The sequence below is a fragment of the Chrysemys picta genome, chromosome 22 (assembly GCF_011386835.1).
Source record: "Chrysemys picta bellii isolate R12L10 chromosome 22, ASM1138683v2, whole genome shotgun sequence".
In the NCBI taxonomy this organism is placed as follows: domain Eukaryota; kingdom Metazoa; phylum Chordata; order Testudines; family Emydidae; genus Chrysemys; species Chrysemys picta.
In genome coordinates this window covers 23,107,630-23,120,857 of record NC_088812.1, presented here as the reverse complement: position 1 = coordinate 23,120,857, position 13,228 = coordinate 23,107,630, and positions in this window count along the sequence as shown.

Sequence of the window (13,228 nt, the reverse complement as noted above, 5' to 3'; positions counted from 1 at the left end):
TTTTCTGACAAGCCAGTTTGAGAGCCTCCAGTAGGGGGCATCTCTTTTTGTTTTTTCCCCTCATTACCTCTTTAGCCCTTTTAAAAAATTTTACAGCGATCCTGGCCTGGAACTTTTTGGCAGCCATTTGTTTGTCCACCCAGCGCTGTCCCCCCTTTTGTTTTCACCCGAGCTGATGTGTAGCCTTGAGGGTGCCCCTTTTACCCAGGCCCCTTTCCATGACTAGTCATGCCTGCTCAGAGCCACCCTTTGGAAAAATTGAAGTATTTTTCAAAAAGTCTCCCGCCAAAGCTTTTGCATTTTTGATGTGGTTTCCAGCCCTCCTTCCTTTTAGGCCCCCTGAAGATACAGCATTCACCAGTATTCTGAACGAAGCGTCATATTTTTCCCAAATGTTTTTAGAATACCGTTCTTATAGAACTCCCGAGGATACTGCGTCCATCAGTTTTCTGAATGAACCATCATACTTTTCCCAAATACTAGACTATGGGGGAGCTGCGAGGAGCTTATGGTGTTGAAGGAATGGTTTGTCAGTCCTTGGGTTTTTTATTCACAACCCCTAGAGCGCATGCTCTGGGTTTGTGAATGTGTGTTTTTGTGCACGTTCACAACCCCTAGAGCGCGTGCTGCAGGTTTGTGATGTGGGCGTTTTCGCTCAGTTTTCTCAGGGCTTGGTGTAGTGGTGGTCACTGAGGAACTGGAGTTGTGTTTGCATGGTTGGTTTTTACCAGAGTCTTTTGTTTTGTCCTTGGGTTTGACGCATATGAGGTTTGGACTGCCCTGATGCTTCATCTGCACTCTTGTGCTGTTTTGCCTTGTTAAAGGTCTCAAAGCAGATTTCTGGTTCTTTGGCAGTTCTGGTGGAGGTGTCCCTGTAGCTCTGACTATAACATTGTCAGGAGAGCTGCACATGCCTGACTGGGGGGAAGGAACATATTACAAAACTTAACTTTACCATCTTTCTCACCCACACCTTTGCATTTACTTAAAATACAAAACCTCATAAATTAACCAAACTTATAAACACAATATATTTACTGGGCTTCATCCATCCATCAGTCACTGATACTGGTGACATTTTCTTTTCAGCCGTCTCTTTTCTTTTAAGCTTGTTTACCCTCTGGTCTAAGGGTCTCTCATGTTTTGACTGTACTGTGGAGCAGACAATATTATTATTATAAATCACATGAAACTGTCTTGTAAACTTAAGAATAAAATATTTATTTGGGTGTTTTTCTATTTAAAAAGTCATAGCTTTAAAACAAAACAATCCATTTCAGGCTGTACAACAAACAGGAGTTTTGAGTTTATTTCTACCACTTTAAAACAAAAAACAACAAACCCACATTTTTTTCTAATACACCTCATTTTGCAAAATAAAAACCAAACTGCTTTTAAAATCAACTTTTAAAATCCAGTTTAAAACCATTTTGCACAGGAAAAAAACCCACCCTCTTAGTTTGAAACACACCATTACCATCAGTTTGCAGCCATATACTTAAAAAAACCCACCTATGTTTTACACACGCACACACACACAGTTTAAAACACAGTTTGCAACAAAATACTGTTCAATAAATCCACATGCATTTAAAAGCCAATTGCAGAAAGTTACCTTCTACTACAGGATAAAGTGTTGCAGGCACATACTTGTTCTGTTTCTTCCACACACACACCCCCCCATTTGTGTTTGGGCCTTTGGATTAAAGAACAAGCAAAAATGTTTGTTAGTATTACCCCCAAATCCCTATACAACCTGTGTAATACCTGAAGTTATTAAGCAAAACTACAATTAAAATGGTTTTTACCTTGGCCTGGTGATGAAATGCAATTTAAAGTTACTGGTTCCATGCTAAACAGATCACACTGCAATAAACATAGGCATCATTATTTACTAAGACAACATGGCCAACGAGTGATATTATATAATATATATTTTCAGAGTTAAAAACAGGGAGCATACCTCCTCTTGCAGTCCAGCAGCTGTTCAAGAGAGTTTCTGTTGAAAAAGACAGTCTCCAAAATACCTGAGGTTTTTATACCATCCTAACCCTTTCTTTCAAACAGACTTCAAAATAGTAGCTAACAGGTTGATTTGATTGCTACAACTCTGAAATAATAGATACTTAAGGACTTTAGGCCCCCTCCCTAACATTCCCTTTTGTGATCTAGGGTGGGGGAATTAAGCTGTCTGCACAACTGAGGTGCTTTTGGCTACATTTTTTTCCGTTTAGTTAAAATACATTTTTCTGTAGGGCCTTCTTACAGTATTAAACAGTAAATCCCCAATCCTTAGTGGAACTGCCCCATTCCCAAGTGGGGACCCTTTGCAGATATTAATACATGTCTTTGGGGCTTGTTTTTTTAAACATGTTTCTTTCATGCTTAAAGTTTGGGGTGGGGGTTTGAAATAAAATGGTTGTATCACAACCATAATAAGCACCCAGAGCTTTTAAATGTTTGATTGTCTTTAGAGCAAATGCTTGTTCTAAAGCATGGTGAAGGTTTGTGAACCCTTGAAACATTTCAGTTTTGGGTTAGATGCTTGTGTGTGGGTTGTTTTTTTGTTTTTTGTTTTTGGTAAATATATTATTTTAAACATTTAATGGCATTGAATTGCTAGAAAGAGTGACCCATAGCATTCAAACAACTCCTGGGGTCATATTTAAACTGTCCAATAGAGTTCTGCCAACTCCTCGGACATTTTAATAGCGCTCTACCATCTCCAGGGGTTATATTTTAACTGTCCAATAGCATCTGCGAATTCCTGAGGTTTTATTTCATTTCATATTAATCAGAACTTGCCTACCCACCTCCCTTACTATGGGTGCACCCCAATCAAATTTATCCCTATGGCAACATGGGTAAGTAATCATAATTACCTTCACTATTCAGTGGGGGTGTGATTAAAACTCATCAACAAGATGAGTCAACTCTATTGTACTCAAACACATGTCTGAACCATCTCTGTTTGTTTGACTGGTGTAAGCAGAGTCAGGATGAGCTTTGCCCTGACATCTGGTGGTGAGTTGTGGAAAAGAACTTCAGGAACACATTTTTAGGATTTTTTCCCTTCCCACAACATACATTTCAGCTTTTTGCTGTAAATGGGTCTCTTTTACACAAAGACACAAGAGCTAGGTTCTCACAAACCATTTTTTTTTTAAATTGAAAAGACATACAGCTCCTTGAAAACAAACCAAGATGTTCCATCAAAACTTTTAGCTCACTTAAGGGCCAGAGACCTTCTAACAGAAACACAGATAGTCACAAAGCCCTTTTCAATACATTTTTTTAAATTTACAGCTACCAAGTTTGATATTGCCTGTTTGTCCCCTCACCATTCTCTAACTTAATCCTTTTAGATTTCTTACAAATAGTCTTTTTCTTAAGCAGGACTCTGTCACTTTTAGTGCGGACCAGACGGTCAATATAACGCTGTAAGCAGGCATCTTCCAGTTTGGTCATTTTCTCTAAAATGTGGCCAGGGTCTCCACTGAATTGCACAGCATTTATCAAGGTCACCCCTTGCGCTAACTGTTCTTGGGTTAGGCACAGACATTGCATAGCATAACCTATGGCAATAATAGTGTTCAATAAGCTTTCCAAACACAGCTCAGCACACAGGCCCCGGAGTTTGCAGTTTACATTCATTGAAGTCCAAGTCACACAGTCATGGTGCCGTTGGGCTGGCGCATCTATGATACAGCCCTCACAAGCTTCAAAAAGCTTTTCCCTAAGACAGTGATTAAGAATGGCATAAACAGCAACGCGTACAATAGTCCGCATAACTTTTTCACGCTCACGACGTGGCACTGGCTCAGTGAGTTCTAGCCCAAGCTGCCTCCTAAACTCCTCATAGCCATCATCCTCGGGGTTCATCTTCGCTGCTTGATGCAATGCTGACCAGGGCCTCCGGTCCTCTAGAAAGGCATCGTCGAGCTGTCGAGATTTTCAGACAAGAAACAAGTGTAAGTTCCCACTGCTTGTTTTTAGATTTACACAACCCCAGGTTCCTAACCCCATTACACCCCATCATCGACCGTCACTTCTTATGTCACGCAGGTAAATAAATGATTCCTTTCCATTCACCTTCTCCACCGGTGACTCCCCAAAGCCATGATCACCTTCCTCCTTCAGGGTGATGGACGACAAGAGGCCACTATGCTCAGCGGGGTGTCTCATGAGCGGTTGGGCTTCGGGTTCGGCTTCTGGCATATTCATCAATGGCTGGGCCAAAGGAATCCCCTCGGCTGCTCCCTCATCCTCTTCGGAATTGTCGCTGCTGTAGCGCTTTCTCCACACAAGTCCAAAGGTCCTCAGAGTTAAAACAAAGTCCAAAGTTCTCACGGGGGTGGTAAAGGACTCCCATGTTTCCTCTCAGCCTTGCCATAATTTCTAAAACATGTCTTCTTGGTAAGAGATGGCCTCCTCTGCCCAGCGCCGGGACTTATGGGGTGATGGTGCTGCATTCTGATTGGCAGAGGGCATTGGAAGGAGTTCTTAGATGGGTCACATGACCCTCTTCTGGGTGGTTCACCCCATCCCAGAACCTGCCCTATTTTGGTCAGATCTCCTTTTGGGGCAATCCTCTGCAGCTGAAACCCATCGCGATTGGTAGAGAGTGTTGGGAGGAGTTCTTAGAAGGGTCACATGAACCACTTCCGGACTGGTCACCCCACCCCAGAATTCCCCCCAATTGTCAAATCTCCTCTCGGGGTGGTTTCCAGTGGCTGAAACCCCTCCTGATTGGTAGAGAACAGTGGTAGGAGTTCTTAGAGGGGTCACATGACACACCTTGCTTCCGGTCATGTGTCCGCCTTGACCCCAGAAGTAATACCCCCCATGGAGTGGGACTTCCAGTGACCGGAGGGCAGGGCTTATTGGGTCAAGGTGTGGGGTTAATGTTTGATTGACAGTAGGGCCCTTATACTACTCACTCCCGCTATCCAAAATTGGAAGAAGAGAGAGGCAACTATAATACTGGGCAGTATTAGCCGTTGTACTACTGCTCAGATGCTGTAAGTGAAAGAAGGATGAGGCCCTGTAAAGTAGCCTGGGTTGATTTTTATCACTCAAAGCGTTTTTATTACACATCAGGACATCTAGTCATTCTGATGGACTTGTAGCCTCTGGACAAGCTCAGTGATAAGCATGTACATTATACTGTTTGCTCAGGGGTCATTACTGTAGTAACAGCCAAGTACCAGCCCAGATCCTGAAATACACCTGAGCTCTAGACTCCGCATCATAGTCGAGCAGTCTATGGAGTGGAACTCCTTGTTGTACATCAACCTAGACTATGAGAAAGCATTCGATAGCGTGGATCGAGAGACTCTCTGGAAGCTCCTTCGGCACTATGGCATCCCAGCAAAGGTGGTCAACTTGATTAAGAACTTATATGACGGCATACACTGTAGAGTGATCCATGGAGGGCAGCTTACGAACAGCTTCCAGGTGCGAACCGGAGTTAGACAAGGATGCTTGTTGTCACCATTTCTCTTTCTCCTTGTCATTGATTGGATTATGAAGACATCCACTTATGAGCGCAGGAATGGAATCCAGTGGACGATGTGGACCCAGCTTGATGACCTGGACTTTGCCGACGACCTTGCACTCCTTTCGCATAGCAAACAGCAGATGCAAGAGAAGACCAACGTAGTGGCAGCCACGTCATCACAGGTTGGCCTCAACATCCACAAGGACAAGACCAAGATCCTCAAGATTAACTCCATCAGTAATGACCCAGTCACACTGAATGGAAGCCCTCTGGAAAAAGTGCAGTCCTCCACCTACCTAGGCAGCATCATCGACCAACAGGGTGGCACGGACGCAGACATCAAAGCAAGGATCGGTAAGGCAAGAGCAGCTTTCTTACAGCTCAAGAACATCTGGAGCTCCAGAGAGCTGTCTTTTTGGCAACAAAGATTAGACTGTTCAACTCCAATGTGAAATCAGTTTTATTGTATGGAGCTGAAACCTGGAGGACAACTAAAACAACCACCAGGAAGATCCAGACCTTCATAAATAGTTGCCTTAGAAGGATTCTCCAGATCCGCTGGCCAGACACCATCAGCAACATCTACCTCTTGGAGAGCACCTGTCAACTTCCAGCAGATGAAGAAATTAGAAGGAGAAGGTGGGACTGGATAGGAGACACACTACGCAAGCAGCCAACCAACATCACTAGACAGGCATTGCGGTGGAACCCCCAAGGCAAGCGGAAAAGAGGCCGTCCAAGAAACACCTGGCGACGCGACCTTCAGGCTGATAGCATAAAAATGGGCTATACCTGGAACCAGCTAGAGCAAATGGCCCAGGACAGAGGACTCTGGAGATCTGTGGTTGGCGGCCCATACCCCGATTGGGGTGATGAGCATGAGTGAGAGTAAGTGAGAGCTAGACTCTGGGTTGTTCTAAATTATGCTGTCTTGAAACAGCCATTGCTGCACTGGAGGTTGCTGTAGCGCAACGCACACTGTGTGTGCCATCTTCTGTTTCCAGCTCACACCCCATATACTTGGGTGGGAAGCTAGGAGTCGGTGACATACAGCCAGCTACACTGGCTGTACACTATATATGCTAGTTCTGTGTGTTTAGGGATTTGCACATGCTGGGGAATTCCTAGCTGCCTCTTAGGGCAGCTTTATGGCTACTTTGTCCTGCTCCACTGCAACATAGGGCAGCAAAAAGGTGATTTTACAACTGACCCCACCCCTATTTCTGCACCTACATGTGATTGTTAGGAGTCAAAGTTTAGGTATCCAGGTTTGGAAAATCCAGTCACCTGGCATAAAGTTGTCTGATGTCAACCGAAGGACAAATATGCCTTTAAACATCATTCCCCTTGTTTTTCAAATATCTATTTTAAACACCACAATGCTGATAGAGATTTAATCAGCACCTCTGCAGGTGGCTATAATGAGTATTTAGGCATCTAATTGCAGATTTTAGTGCTTAACTTTAGCCACCCAAGGCCTTTATATTTGTATTGCCCAATCCTATGAGTTGCTGAGTGTTCTCAAACTCCCACTGATGTTATTGGGAGATAAGGATGCTCTGCCCTTCAGAGAAGGCGCTCAGCAGATAGAACTCATCCTCCAAAGTTAGCTACTATGATCCTCCACCTCATAGAAAAAGGTCACTGAATGGTCAGGCTTCTAGTCTCCATCACCACCTCGTTCTCCAGTTTACTGTCCCCCGGGTTCAGGGCCTGTGGGGATTCACCAGGCAGCAGTTAGCAGAGGAGGGCGAAAGGCAGAGGGAGTCTGGGATGTTATTGCTTATAGCTCTCAATGGGGAGATAATGTTCCTGTAAGAGTTGAATATTGGAAGGAAATCAATAGAGACCCCTGCTGAATTGACCCATTCCGCTCATTCAAGAGCGACTATATTAAGTAATATGGGTTTCCCTTATCTTGTAGTGTTTCCTGTGTTGGTGTTTGCTTTCTATACCGTATCCAACACCTTATTCCCGGTCCATGTTATCAGATTGTTATTCCCTAGTATTCACCACTCTGTTTATGTGTATTAAGGAGCACTGGACAAATACTCATGACTCTTCACATTTCTTTTTCAGGTGCTGGCCAAGTATCTCCCAAACAACGTCATATGTAAATAACCCAGCTCCGGATTTTGGATTTACTGTGCACACATTTCCTATTAAACTGTTTGAAGTATCTGTTTCAATTGCTCAGAGGCCTGATTTCTTCTTTCAGAGAAATTGGGGCTTCCTGCATGTCCACTGTAACCATGATGTGGGGGCTTCCTCCCTTACCCTTTCTCTGCAGAGATGGAAGAAGACCTCAGTTCAGTGCCTCTCTGGGGTTTCTAACCACTCTTCCAGGATCCCCACTGTGACGAAACGGGGGAATTTTCTTATATTTTTGTGGTTTTCCAATGATTTGCATGCAGAGGGAGTGGGACTCAGTGCCCCTGAGTGTTACTGGTTTAACGAGGTGAGGGGAGAGGGAGTTTGTTGTTACAGAGGACCGGAGAGGGAACTTGGGACCCCAGCCGATGGCTTGGAGGATAGACACCGCAGCGACCGCTGACCTGACGACCCAGAGACCCAGCTCAGGAGTCACAGCCGGTTCTAGCCAGTGGGAGGACAATGGGCTGTGAAGAGAGGACCCCATGACCCAACCAGCTGGTTCCAGCCAGAGGAGGGCAGAGAGGAAAGGAGGCCCAGACGACCCTGTTTACCTGGAGAGAAGACAATGGACAGAGGGGGACTTGGGGCCGGTGATCTCAGATGCAGCTGGGAAGCAGGGGGGCTCTGGGCTGGAGAGGAGGGGCAGGCAGAGCTCACCTGGATGCAAGGAGACTGGGATGTACTGGGCTGAGGAGGTCAGGCCTGAGGCCCTGAGTGTTTCCTCTGTGTGTTCAATGCTCAATAAACCCTCCTGTTTTACGCTGGCTGAGAGTCACTCCGGTCTAGAGAACAGGGTTGCGTCATCACCTACAGGGGGAGGGAGGCCCCGGGGGGTCCAGAGTGAGTGGACTCCCTGAGAGGGCCCATGGCGAGAGACAGACGTGCTAAGGCTCAGAGAGGTGCGGCTCCAGGAGGTGGAGGGGTCTAACCCCGAGAGAGAGTGAACCCCGAGAAGGGCTGTCTCACTGAAAGGGGTGCCCCCCCCACTCCTACGGACCACACAGGGCCACGAGTGGGCACGATCTGTGAGTCCGTGACACCCACAAAGCTAGATCTAATCCCTGTAGTTAGTGATCTGGGGTCTGGTTCTTAATCATATTCTCATCTTTGTTTTTCTGGGAATTCAGTGTTGCTGATGAATTCTGGGTTGTAAGTGGAATGGACTGTGTTCTGGTGAGTTATCCTCCCTCCTGTCTAGTCTATTCCTGGGTCAGAAGTCTATCTGTGAACCGTGTCTGTTTACTTACAGATTTAGGATAGGTGCCTGTAATATGTGAGGGAAGGCATCTCTGCTTTTCTAAGCCAAATCCCTGTTTGTGTACTGCAAGACTTTATCCGAGAGGAACCATTGGATTCCCTGGCTTCCCCCACTGCACTACAAGGGAACGACTGTCATTGGGTATCTCTGATAGGGTATGTCCTGCTGTACTCACTGGTCTTGTGACTTCTCCGTATCAGGGACCAGCTCATTTTGTTAATAATTAATATTGGACTAGAGCTGGGTGAACGCTGCAGGGTCAGTTCGCTGTGGGGCTCACCAGTTAAACTCCACAGTTCAGAGAATCCTAGAAATGTAGGGCTGGAAGGGTCCTAGAAAGATCATGCCGTCTGGCACTATACTTAAACCGTCCCTGACAGCTCTTTGTCTAATGGGTTCTTAAAAACCTCCAATGATGGGGATTCCACAACCTCCCTTTGAGGCCTATTCCAGAGCTTATCTATCTTTATAGTTGGAAAGTTTTTCCTAATATCTAACCTAAATCTCCCTTGCTGCAGATTAAGTTGATTCCTACTTCCAGTGCACATGGAGAACAGTTGATCAGGGTCCTCTTTGTAACAGTCCTTAACATATTTGAACACAGTTTGAACATATTTGAGGTTCTAAGATAAAGAGGCCCCTGGAGGAGGGAAAGCAGGTTACAGGGGTATGTGTGCAGCTTTCTTGGGGTGCCCAGGCTCTGAGTCACCTTGTTACCCATCTGGCGAGAGGAAGATTTTCTCAGGGAGCTGATATCTAGTCAAGCATAACATCACCGGTCTGTTAGCCATCCTACCAATCTCCACAGGGCTCTGCCAGCCCTTGCTCTGCCTTGAACGGTAACAGTAGTTGCACCACAGCCCCCAAGCCCCTCTGAAAGTGTCCCCCAGTAGCATCGGGTTACTGTCACAGGACACTCACAGAAATTACCAGGGAACAGAATCCAAACAGCTTATTGGTACAGTTCAGGATCAGACCTTTTATAACATCGCAGCAATGAGATATATGTATAGTGGAACAATCCTAAATTTATTATCAAAGATTAAGATTTCAGAGTAGCAGCCGTGTTAGTCTGTATCCGCAAAAAGAAGAACAGGAGGACTTGTGGCACCTTAGAGACTAACAAATTTATTAGAGCATAAGCTTTCGTGGACTTTTAAGCTTTTCGTAGAATCATAGAATCATAGAATATCAGAGTTGGAAGGGACCTCAAGAGGTCATCTAGTCCAACCCCCTGCTCAAAGCAGGACCAATTCCCAGCTAAATCATCCCAGCCAGGGCTTTGTCAAGCCGGGCCTTAAAAACCTCCAAGGAAGGAGACTCCACCACCTCCCTAGGTAACGCATTCCAGTGTTTCACCACCCTCCTAGTGAAATAGTTTTTCCTGATATCCAACCTGGACTTCCCCCACCGCAACTTGAGACCATTGCTCCTTGTTCTGTCATCTGCCACCACTGAGAACAGCCGAGCTCCATCCTCTTTGGAACCCCCCTTCAGGTAGTTGAAGGCTGCTATCAAATCCCCCCTCATTCTTCTCTTCTGGAGACTAAACAATCCCAGTTCTCTCAGCCTCTCCTCATAAGTCATATGCTCCAGACCCCTAATCATTTTTGTTGCCCTCCGCTGGACTCTTTCCAATTTTTCCACATCCTTCTTGTAGTGTGGGGCCCAAAACTGGACACAGTATTCCAGATGAGGCCTCACCAATGTCAAATAAAGGGGAACGATCACGAAAGCTTATGCTCTAATAAATTTGTTAGTCTCTAAGGTGCCACAAGTCCTCCTGTTCTTTTTTTTAAGATTTAAGAGGTACTGAGTCAATATAATGGACACAGAACTGGTTACATATAAAATGAAAATCATAACATGCTTCTTAGAGTCTAAATGTAACATTAACAGGCTAAAATCAATTATTACAGCGTTTTTTCACCTAAAGCAATCTCCCAGCAGCATTAACCATCATGGGATCCAACTTTCCTGAGGAAGGAAAAAGGCTTTTTGCATGCTGTTACCAGATATGCCCGTTACTTTTGGGTAGGCTCATTGATTAGGGTTACTCTTCTGGGGGAGGGGGGTCTGTAATTCTATCAATGTGCTGCTTGTGTCACTTGTGTGTTCACATGGAGCTCTACTTCCTTCTTCAAGTAGGCTGGTAGAGCACATGCAATGAGCGGCGAGTCTGACAGCCCCAGCTGGCACCCACCCTGGGCTGGGATGCCCCCATCCCCAGAGCACCCGGGCTGCTCTCAATCCAACACCTGCAGCCAGGAAGGGGTTGAAGTCAGGTCAGCCCAGGTGAAAACCTGAGTCCCATGGAGGGGTCAGAGGCAGCTGGTCAGGTTTGCCGGGCCCCTCTGGAAACAGCACGGCTGCTGGCCTGGACAGCGCCCGCCCAGAGCGCTGGGATGCCTGAGTCATTTTTGCTGCAGGAAGGGCCTGGACGAGGCTGAGAGTAACAGGGGTGCCCATTACCCTGGCGTGGAAGGGGTTAAACACAGCAGGGAGAGTTGGTCCCAGCTGTGCCCTGGGCTAGGCGGAGAAGCTGGGGTTCTTCTTCGAGTGCTTGCTCATATCCATTCCATTAGGTGTGTGCGCGCCGCGTGCACGATCGTCGGAAGATTTTTACCCTAGCAACACCGGCGGGTCGGCTGTGGAGCCCCCTAGAGTGGCGCCTTCATGGCGCTGAATATATACCCCAGCCGACCCGGCGCCCCCTCAGTTCCTTCTTACCGCCCCTGACGGTCGTTGGAACTGTGGAGCGCGGCATAGCTGTCCTCCACTCTCCCTAGCGTATTTCGTTGTATCACAGTTATAGTTATAGTTATAGTTCTAGTGTTTGTAGTAAATTAGTTAAGTAGTTTTAAAGTTGTTCTAAGTAGTCCAGGGGATTAAGGGGGTCGTCTCCCCCTTTCTCCCCCGGCCGCGGGGCCGGGCTCATGCCCAACGCTCCCGGCTTCAAGCAGTGCGCCTCCTGCGCTAAGCCTATGCCCACGAGCGACCCACACGACTCCTGTCTGAAGTGCCTGGGAGAGTCCCACCAAACAGATAAGTGCAAGATCTGTAAGGCCTTCAAACCAAGGACCAAGAAGGAGCGGGACTTTCGGCTCAGGCAACTCCTGATGGAGGCGGCACTTAGCCCGGACACTCCTTCTACGGGCCAGGCCACGGCGCCTAGCACCTCGGTGCGCAGTGCCCCAGCGGCACCGGCTATGACGACCACGCGAGTGGCGTCAGACAAGCCTCCCCGGCACCGGACCTCGTCGGCACCGCAAGCACAGCGAGTGCCTCGGCGCCGATCAGTATCCCCGGGGCATAAAAAAGCCCATAAGACGGGGACATCCGTGCCGAAGACGCCGGCTCCCCCAGTGCCGGGGGTAGAGCCGCGTCCGCCGGTGGAGCAACGGAAACAGGTGCCTCCAGCACCGTCGACTCCGGCACCGAGGCCGTTGAGTCCGGTGCAAATAGCGTCTCCACCGAGGCCGGCGGTGATACAGTGTCTCCCGTCGACTCCAGAGACCTTCGAGGCGGCGAGAGACTTAATAGCTCTCACGGAGCCGGCACCGCCTCAACCACCGGCACCGACTGCACCGTTGACTCGCCCGGTCCAGTCGAGGGGGAAACCTGCCTTGATGCGCCCTCCATCACAAGGGCTGGAACCTCGGCACCGATCCAGGTCCCGAAGCAGGTCCCCACGCCGCTCGCAGTCCCGGCACCGAATATCGTCTCGGCACCGGTCGTACTCGCGGCCAAGATCTTCTTCGCGGCACCGCTCTACGTCTCGGCACCGATATGATCGTCGGCACCGATCAACGTCGAGACGTAGTTCTCGGCACCGCTACGGTCGACGCTCGACGTCGAGGGGCCGCTCCCGGCACCGGGCATACTCCAGGTCCTCGTCGAGGTCCAGGTCCGACTCCCGGCACCGACGAGGTCATCGGCACCGGTCGCGGTCCCGGCACCGATCGCCGGCACCGCGCAGAGATAGGTCATCTCCAGACCGGCACCGTGCGGCACCACAGCCCACGGGGATCGTTTCATCTCTCTCGGCACCGCCATGGCCGTCAAGATCGGTGTCTCGCTCCTCGGAGGACCTGTCGAGATCGGCATACCCCCCTCAAGGGCAAGCCGAGGAACAAAACTTGGGCCATTGGCAGGAGATGGCAGAGGACCACTCTCATGGACCATCTCGCTGGTCGTTTTGGACCCCGTGGGCGTACCACCAGGAGCAAGGGGCTCCAATACCATCGACCTCTCGCTCGGGTCACTCGGTCAGAAGGGCCCCAGAATCCACCATCTCTCGCCCTCCGCCAGGAGGC